Genomic DNA, 9,504 nt, shown 5'->3' with positions numbered 1-9,504 from the left:
TGGGGGAATAGCATCATGAGAAAGGAAAATTACATGGATATATTGAAGCAACATCTCAAGATATCAGTCAGGAAGTTAAAGCTTGGTCGCAAATGGGTCTTCCAAATGGACAATGACCCCAAGCATACTTCCAAAGTTGTGGCAAAATGGCTTAAGGACAACAAAGTCAAGGTATTGGAGTGGCCATCACAAAGCCCTGACCTCAATCCTATAGAAAATTTGTGGGCAGAACTGAAAAAGCGTGTGCAAGCAAGGAAGCCTACAAACCTAACTCAGTTTCACCAGCTCTGTCAGGAGGAATGGGCCAAAATTCAGCCAACTTATTGTGGGAAGCTTGTGGAAGGGTACCTGAAATGTAACGCTACCAAATACTAATTGAGTGTATGTAAACTTCTGACCCACTGGGAATGTGATGAAAGAAATCAAATCTGAAAAAAATTATTCTCTACTATTATTCTGACACTTCACATTCTTAAAATGAAGAGGTGATCCTAACTGACCTAAAACAGTGACTAGGACTAGGATTATATGTCAGGAATTGTAAAAAACTGAGTTTAAATGTATTTGGCTGAGGTGTATGTAAACTTCCGACTTCAACTGTATTTGTGAATGTCCGTCATCCATTTCATATGATATGTTACAAATAACAATTTGTATATGTTAAGGATTTGCAAAACTTAAAATATATTTAACAAATTTGCAAAATGTACAATATGTTACGAATTTGCAAAACAGATGATATGTTACGAATTCCAATTTGTTGTGGCTGACATTAGCTAGGTGGCTAATGCTAATGTTTGCTAGCTGGAAAACGTTAGCTAGGCTAGGCTAGGGTTTAGGAGTTAGGTTAAAGGGTTAAGTTTAGGGTTAGCTAACATGCAAAGTAGCTAAAAAGTAGTAAGTAGATGAAAAGTTGCCAAAATGCTAAACTTATCCATGATGATATTCAAACATGCAATCTTTGGGTTGCTAGACGTTTGCGTTATACGCCCATACAACCACCCTCCTTCCATTTTTTTCTTCAAGTAATCTTCTGTCCTACCTAACCATGCCAAAACCTTAATTTCAGGGTTACAGATGTACATTTAGTATGTTATGTCTAGTCTATGAGACCAGGCTGCTGATACCAGTAACTACAGTAGTAGTAGTTAGTAACTAAAGGCACAATCATTTGAGGTTGGCATATATATTTTTTTTACAGAAACAACTTCCCTATATGTCTTTGTTCTTTTGTAGATGTTGTTATAGTATAGGTGAGGTAGTTTAGTTGTAGGAACACAAAATAAAAAGGGGGGGGGGGAAAGTAAGTAAAGTAAAGTTTGGAAAAATTCTGGAAATACATAGTCGTGACTATGTGAGTTTAAAAAAAAATCTATTTTCGTTTTGGAGGATGTTGTTATGAAGAAGGTGTTTGTTATTTAAGTAAGCATGAACACACTTGGACACTACACTAGCATTTCCACACTCCATCCCCAGGGGGCAGCAGCAACTGGGTCCAGGTGCTGAGCAAGGCTTTGATAAGCCCACAGGTGCAGGTAATCAGGAGGCTAGTAGCCTGCCATTTTTTGTTTGAGTTACCTTTTTCGTTTTGGGCATGCCTTATTGTACTATCGTTTTTGTATATATTTATTTTGTCACCATGAACTGGACAAGTCAAGAATCAGCTTGGGCTGCCGACCCAAGGAATCATTACTGAGCTGGACCAAGGTAAGGTTGCTGTCTCTAGGGGGCACATGCAAATAACACAGTTTGCATACTCTTACTTATTACATAAATGCACACATTACATCAGGTTACAGATTATTTAGCTAGGCCTAGGAGCCCTAGACATAATGAGTGTAGCAAAGTCAGTAGGGTAGTTAATCGGTTTCATAACATAATTGGAGCTTGTCCAGGCATAAATGTTGGCATTTGGGTGCTTATGTGGGGCAGGTGTTAAGTCTGGGGGGATTTGAACCGGTTTGGTATTGTGGTGGTGCATTTGTTGAGAAAGTTTGTAGCAAGTGTTTGTGTCGAGCTCGCATGCTAGGAGAGGTTTCCAGCAGCACTAGTGTGGTTTTCAGTTTGTTAGTTAGCAAGATAGCTGATATTATTGGTCAACAAAACATTTTGGGCTGTCAGCCAAGAGGTTAGTCCAATTGTTTCCAGCTGGTATTCGTTATCTACTGTAGGACTGGTGAGTGTTTTTCCGGAACATTTTCTGTTGAGTTAATTACTAGTTAATTCCCAAGTTTTTCTGTGGTAAACTGTTGAATATTTGCCTGTTGAAAACCACAACTTCCTACTAAGTCCCACTGTTTGTGCTGCTTGATTTGATTTCTCTCTAAAAACTTTGAGCTCACAAAAAAATGGAATTTAAATAATTGAATCAGTTTTTTAAAACTGAAAATAAACCAACATTTCGGCTAATCCCTCAGCACTAGTGTACATATTGGTATATACGTTTTATTAAAGTAAAAAATAAAGATTAAAAGTTTGAAAAAATTCAGGAAAATAGATAGTGGTAACTGAGGTTTTCTTTTCTTGTTGGGGCAGGTGTTCTGGAATATGTTTGGTAGTTAAGTAAGTAGGCCAAGGACCTCTGGACATCATGAGTGTAGCAAAATCAGTAGGCTAGTTAATCGTTCGTAACAATGTGTTGGAATAGGAATATGGCTGTAGCTCTCCTAAACCTGGGCCCCTATTCTCAAGAGTAGGAGTGTTGATCTATGATCAGTTTTGCCTTTCAGATCATAATAAATAAAATAGGGAGGACCTAATCCTAGATCAGCACTCATACTCTTAAGATAAACTTTAGAAGGCAAATGAAGCATCAAAGTGTCGCTGTACAGAATTCCATCGCCACCCTCCGTACACAACACTTGGCTCTGAAGTCAACTGTACTGGCAGACCAAGCGTGTGACTGTGAGAAACAATTGACCTAAGATAATAATAATATCCATTTAGCAAATGCTTTTATCCAAAGCGACTTATTGAGGGTGACTTCACTGCATGATGCCTACTAGTTCCAGCTAGCTAGTTTCACTAACACTACATTTGCCTCCTAGTAGCCTGCTAGAGCCAACTGCAATCCAAGTTAGGGCAGAGTGAGTTCTGTGCCACCCAGAATGCAAACTCTTGGCCTGCTCTGGACTGAGCTGGTGACATTTGTTTTTACTTTGTCAAAATGTGATAACTATATCCCCATCTTTTCCCCTTTCTCTGCTGCTCTTTATCATTATCCACTTTTATAACATGATTATAATACTTATTATGTATTGTCACTATACACTTTGGATAAAAGCTATGGGTGGCCACTGGACCGGGCTGAAGCGACCATCATTTGTTGTTTGTTGTTTTTGAACTATGTGTTCTGTGCCACCCGGGACGCAAACTCTTGGTTGGCTCTCGACTGAGCTAAAGTGACATTCCTTTTTTTGTTTGTTTTTGTTTTTACTTTACGTCAAAATGTAACAACTATATATTTCTCCTTTCTGTCCCTCTCTATATCATTATTATCCACTTTTATAGCATGTTTATAATACTTACATATTATGTCAAGTCACTGTACACTGTACGTTACTTTGCAGAAAAGCATCTACGACTCTTGGAATTATCTACTTGTTTTCAAGTTCACGTTGGTGTGATACATTTAATGTATTAAAGAAGAAAAATGAAAAAGCGTGGCTTTGGAGAGTGCATTTTTATGACTAATATATACAGTGCAGTGGCGGTCGGTGCCGTTTAAGATGAGGGAGGACCCTTCGTATTCCATTCACCCAGTTCATTGTAATCTTCCCTATACCCATCATGAGGTTGCTACAACCTAGCCTATGAATGAAAGTTTACAACGTAGGTGCACACAGGTCGAGAGAAAAATTTGAGGCGATGGACAGTGACACATGGACAGACTGTGACGCATTCAATACCGCCATGCAAACTCGTGCCTACATCTAGCTGATCTAGGGTGTAATCATTAGTACAACAGTTGCAAACTAGAGTTTCTATTGGACAAATTAAACCCGTTACAAGCTCTGTTTTCATCTCATCTGACCATAGCACCGCCTGAAGTTTGCTAAATGGCTTTGGGACTTGGATTGGAACCAGTGCTATGATCAAATTACATGAAAATAGAGGCCTTTGGCCACACACACCAGCGGTGAGTTTGACATTCAAAATAACAATGCATAGGCAGAAAATACCTCAACCCTACTGTAAAATATGGTGGTGGAGCTTTGATGTTATGGGGCAATTTTGCTACAACTGGTCCTGGGGCCCTTGCTAAGGTCAACAGCATCATGAACGTTACCAAGTACCAGAACATTTAGCCAAAAACCTAGAGGCCTCTGCCAGGAGGCTGAAAGTGGGCCGCAAGTGGATCTTCCAGCAAGACAACCCATGTCTACCTCAGATCAGCCTTTCAGAATAGTACTAAAAACAAAATAAATGAACAAAAAATAACCCATATTAACATATGTAGCCTGCAAAACAAGGTTCATGAAATTGTCAATTTACTAACATCAGAATATTTTTATATTCTAGCCATCTCTGAAACACACATAATTCCTTTAATGCAGTAGTAGCTATACATGGTTATACAGGAAAGATAGAAATGCAAATGAAGGAGGTGTTTCTATATACACTGAACAAAAATATATACTCAACATGTAACAATTAGAAATATTTTACAGAGTTACAGTTCATATAAGGAAATCAATCAACTGAAATACATACATTAGGCCCTAATCTATGGATTTCACATGATTTCACATGACTGGGAATAGATATCTTAAAAAAAAAAAAAAAGTAGTGGTGTAGATCAGAAAAGCAGTCAGTATCTGGTGTGACCACCATTTCCCTCATGCAGCGCGACACATCTCCTTCACATAGAGTTGATCAGGCTGTTGATTATGGCCTGTGGAATGTTGTCCCATTCCTATTCAATGGCTGTGCGAAGTTGCTGGATATTGGAGGGAACTGGAACATGCTGTCATACACGTCGACCCAGAGGATCCCTAACATGCTCAATGTCTGGTGAGTATGCAGGAAACGGAAGAACTGGGTGTGCAGACTATTTCAGCTTCCAGGAATTGTGTACAGATCCTTGTGACATGGGGCCGTGCATTATCATGCTGAGACATGAGGTGATGGCAGCGGATAAATGGCACGACAATGGGCCTCAGGATCTCACCTCGGTATCTCTGTGCATTCAAATGGCTGTCGATAAAATGCAATTGTGTTCATGTCCATAGCTTATGTCTGCCAATACCATAAACCCACCGACACCATAGGGCACTCTGTTCACAACATTGACATCAGCAAACCCCTCGCCCACACGTCTGTCATCTGCCCGGTACAGTTGAAACCAGGATTAATCCGTGAAGAGCATACTTCTCCACTGTGCCAGTGGCCATCGATGGATTATCTTGGCAAAGGTGAAATGCTAACTAACAAGGATGTAATCAAATTTGTGCAGAACATTTGAGAGAAACAAGCTTTTTGTGCGTATGGAACATTTTTGAGATCTGTTATTACAGTTCATGAAACATGGGACCAACACTTTACATGCTCTTTTTTTCAGTGTATGTCCAGAGTCATATTCCTTTTAGGCTCAGAGACAATCTCTTCACATGATGGCTACAGGTTAATCTGCCTTACGTGAAGCCTATTCTCGTAGGAAGTTGCTAAAAGTCCGTATTTGGACTATATGTGTGAAATGTATGTGATATCAACAGAGGTATATATTCTGGGTGACATAAAAATGTACTGGTTGTCATCAAGCTGTCCACTCCAAAAAAAAGCTTTAAGCTATAACTGTAAGGTTCTGCTTTTTACTTTTCTTAGTCAACCTTGTGTTCTTTTTCTTTGTGTTCTTGAACGTAGCCCTGTTTCTTTGTGTTCTTGAACGTAGCCCTGTTTCTTTGTGTTCTGGAACGTAGCCCTGTTTCTTTGTGTTCTGGAACGTAGCCCTGGTTCTTTGTGTTCTTGAACGTAGCCCTGTTTCTTTGTGTTCTTGAACGTAGCCCTGTCCTTCATTTTTGTTCATTGATTTCACTTGCGTTTGTTTCTCACCTGGTCTCATCAGCTCCCTATTTAGTTCAGTTCTTTCTGTTTGTGTGGTTGTGAGGTATTGTTTGTTTTTGACTGTCTGCCTGTGTTTGATCATTGCCTGCCTGTGACCACAATTCCTGCCCTTCTGTGAAGGCTGAATAAACATCTGCCTCGCACTGCGCGTGAATCTACACCTTTTTCTCCCTGAGTATGCATTACAGTAACTGATGCCTGCAATCTGGTTCAGGTTATCAGTCAACCAACCAGGGTTTTTACAAACAGAACAGGAAATAAATCATGCATGTGTAAATCTTCTCTAAAGCAGTATCCAAATAAAGTGTTTTTTGTTACATGCTTCGAATACAACAGTGAAATGCCAGCAATGCAGTTTTAAGAAAATAGAGTACAGAAAATATTTACTAAATAAATAAAGTAATACAATAAAATAACGAGGCTATATACAGGGCATACTGGTAGTGAGTCAAAGTGCGGTGGTACAGGTTAATTGAGGTAATTTGTACATGTAGATAGGGGTAAAGTGACTATGCATAGATAATAAACAGCAAAGTATAGGCAAATAGTCTGGGTGGCCATTTCATTGATTGTTCAGCAGTCTTATGGCTTGGGGGGTAGAAGCTGTTAAGGAGCCTTTTGGACCTAGACTTGGCGCTCTGGTACTGCTTGCCATGAGGTAACAGAGAGAACAGTCTATGACTTGAAACTTCAACAAACTTGAAGCATTTATGAAATTGCTCCTTCCTGTTACTGATAGGCATGTGCCCATCAAGAAACTGACCGTTAGAACCGCCAAATCCCCATGGAGAGATGATGAATTGAAACTGTATGGCTGAGGGGAGAGGCAAAGGGAATAGCAAATAAGTCTGATAAAACAGCAGATTCTCAAACATACAGTAAATTGAGAAATCACTTAACTAAGCTTAACAAAAAGAACCACTTTAATAACTTTTTGGGTTGACACGATTAGCATACTTAGGCATGACATGCAAAGAACAAACACTGAGCATTCATATTCATGCATAACAGACCAAATACTTAATTACAAGAACTGTAGTTTTGAGTTCTGGAAAGTTGGTGTTTTAGAGGTGAAAAAATTGTTGCCATCTATCAATAAGGACAAGCCACCTGGTACCGACAACCTGGGTGGTAGGTAAATTGCTGAAGTTGGTAGCGGAATACAGGCAAAGGCAAAGGTAATTCCACTACCCAAGAATAACAAAGCACCCTTTAATGGTTCAAACAGCCAACCAATCAGCTCGTTACCAGTGCTTAGCAAACTTTTGGAAAAAATGGTGTTTGACCAAAAACGTTCGATTTGACCAATTATTTTGACCAATTATTTTAGAGAAAACTAAATTACAAACTTTCAGCATGCTTATAGGGAAGGGCACTCAACATGCTCGGAACTGACACAAATGACTGATGATTGGCTGAAAGAAATTAATGAGAAGATTTTGGGAGATGTTTTGTCCTTCCAACCTGGAGCGATATTTGGTTTGAATGCAAACGAGAGAAATGAATCCAGCTTCACACATATGAGCTGTTGAAGTGAACGCTGCAGCCCGTCTGGTGTTCAACCTTCCCAAGTTCTCTCACGTCACCCCGCTCCTCCGCTCTCTCCACTGGCTTCCAGTTGAAGCTCGCATCCGCTACAAGACCATGGTGCTTGCCTACGGAGCTGTGAGGGGAACGGCACCTCAGTACCTCCAGGCTCTGATCAGGCCCTACACCCAAACAAGGGCACTGCGTTCATCCACCTCTGGCCTGCTCGCCTCCCTACCACTGAGGAAGTACAGTTCCCGCGCAGCCCAGTCAAAACTGTTCGCTGCTCTGGCCCCACAATGGTGGAACAAACTCCCTCATGACGCCAGGACAGCGGAGTCAATCACCACCTTCCGGAGACACCTGAAACCCCACCTCTTTCAGGAATACCTAGGATAGGATAAAGTAATCCTTCTCACCCCCTTAAAAGATTTAGATGCACTATTGTAAAGTGGCTGTTCCACTGGATGTCTTAAGGTGAACGCACCAATTTGTAAGTCGCTCTGGATAAGAGCGTCTGCTAAATGACTTAAATGTAAATGTAAATGGGTACCATGAGTTGTATGGTGCTTTCAAGACAACTAGGAACACTGAAAAATACGAGGTCAAATCATGACGTCAGTGGTCTTAAGGTTGGAAAGTCATAGTTCCAGAAAGAGGCTTGAGTTCCAGAGTTGCAATTCCGAGTTGGATGACTGTGAAAAAACTATTTTTTCTAGTCAGTGCTCATATTTTTTCGAGTCCCCAGTTGTCTTCAATGCGCTGAAGTCGGAAGTCTGAGATTTCTGAATTCCAAGTTCCCAGTTGTTTATATATTCCTTTTGTGTCAGGAACCAGAACTCCTCCATAGTGACTCATGAATGCTTGTCTGCAGCATTCGGTCACATGACAGCTCGATCATCTGTTCAATTTCACTTACCGGCATGTCAACTGATCCAGGATCTGTAACAATACAGAGGCGGATGCAAGATGCAAGCAACGATGGTTTAATGAATATAGGTTACAGCAGCAACAGGACAGACAGACTGTACTCAGACGGAATCCGACCCAGGGACTAGGGCACATCCTCCTATGTGAGCGTGCTGAGAAACCCAGGGGAGAGTGTCCGGATGGGTAGGAAGGAGCACAGCAGATAATCCACACAAGGGCGGCGAGAGATGAGTACGGACACACGACACAACCTCAGGGAAGTAACAACGATCTGACAACAAGAAACACTGGTTACAGAACATATAAAGGGAAGATAAGTGATTCCAGCTGGCGCAGACAATCAGGCCGAGATTGGAAACCACGCCCACACAAACACGGGAGAGAGAGAGAGAGAGAGAGAAAAGGAGGCAGTGGATTCATGAACCGTGACAATACCCCCCTAGGAACGCCTCTTGGCGTTCCCAGGCGAATTTACCTGTCGATTGAAATCATCGATAAGGGAGTGATCCAGAATGTCCCTAGCAGGTACCCAACTTCTCTCCTCCGGGCCGTAACCCTCCCAGTCCACCAGGTACTGGAATCCGCGTCCCCTCCTTCTAGAGTCCAAAATACGATTGACAGAAAAGGTGGGTTCCCCATCAACAAGTCGTGGCGGCGGGGAACCGGGACCGGTGGGTTAATGCGTGCCTGAAACACAGGTTTTATTTTAGACACATGAAAGGTAGGATGAATTCTCCTATACGCCGGAGGAAGCTGGAGCCGGACCGCCACCGGACTAATGATCCTGGTGACTTTGAACGGGCCGATAAATTTGGGGGCAAGCTTGTTCGAAACGGATCGGAGTGGAATGTTCTTAGTAGAAAGCCACACTCTTTGGCCAACGACGTATACCGGAGGCTTCGACCGGTGGCGATCGGCCTTAGTCTTGGTGCGCGCCTCCACCCGGAGAAGAGTCTCACGGGCTCTGCTCCATGCGTGACGGCA

This window comes from Oncorhynchus nerka, linkage group LG20 (genome assembly GCF_034236695.1).
Source record: "Oncorhynchus nerka isolate Pitt River linkage group LG20, Oner_Uvic_2.0, whole genome shotgun sequence".
In the NCBI taxonomy this organism is placed as follows: Eukaryota; Metazoa; Chordata; class Actinopteri; order Salmoniformes; family Salmonidae; genus Oncorhynchus; species Oncorhynchus nerka.
Note: the sequence above shows the minus strand (reverse complement) of the source record.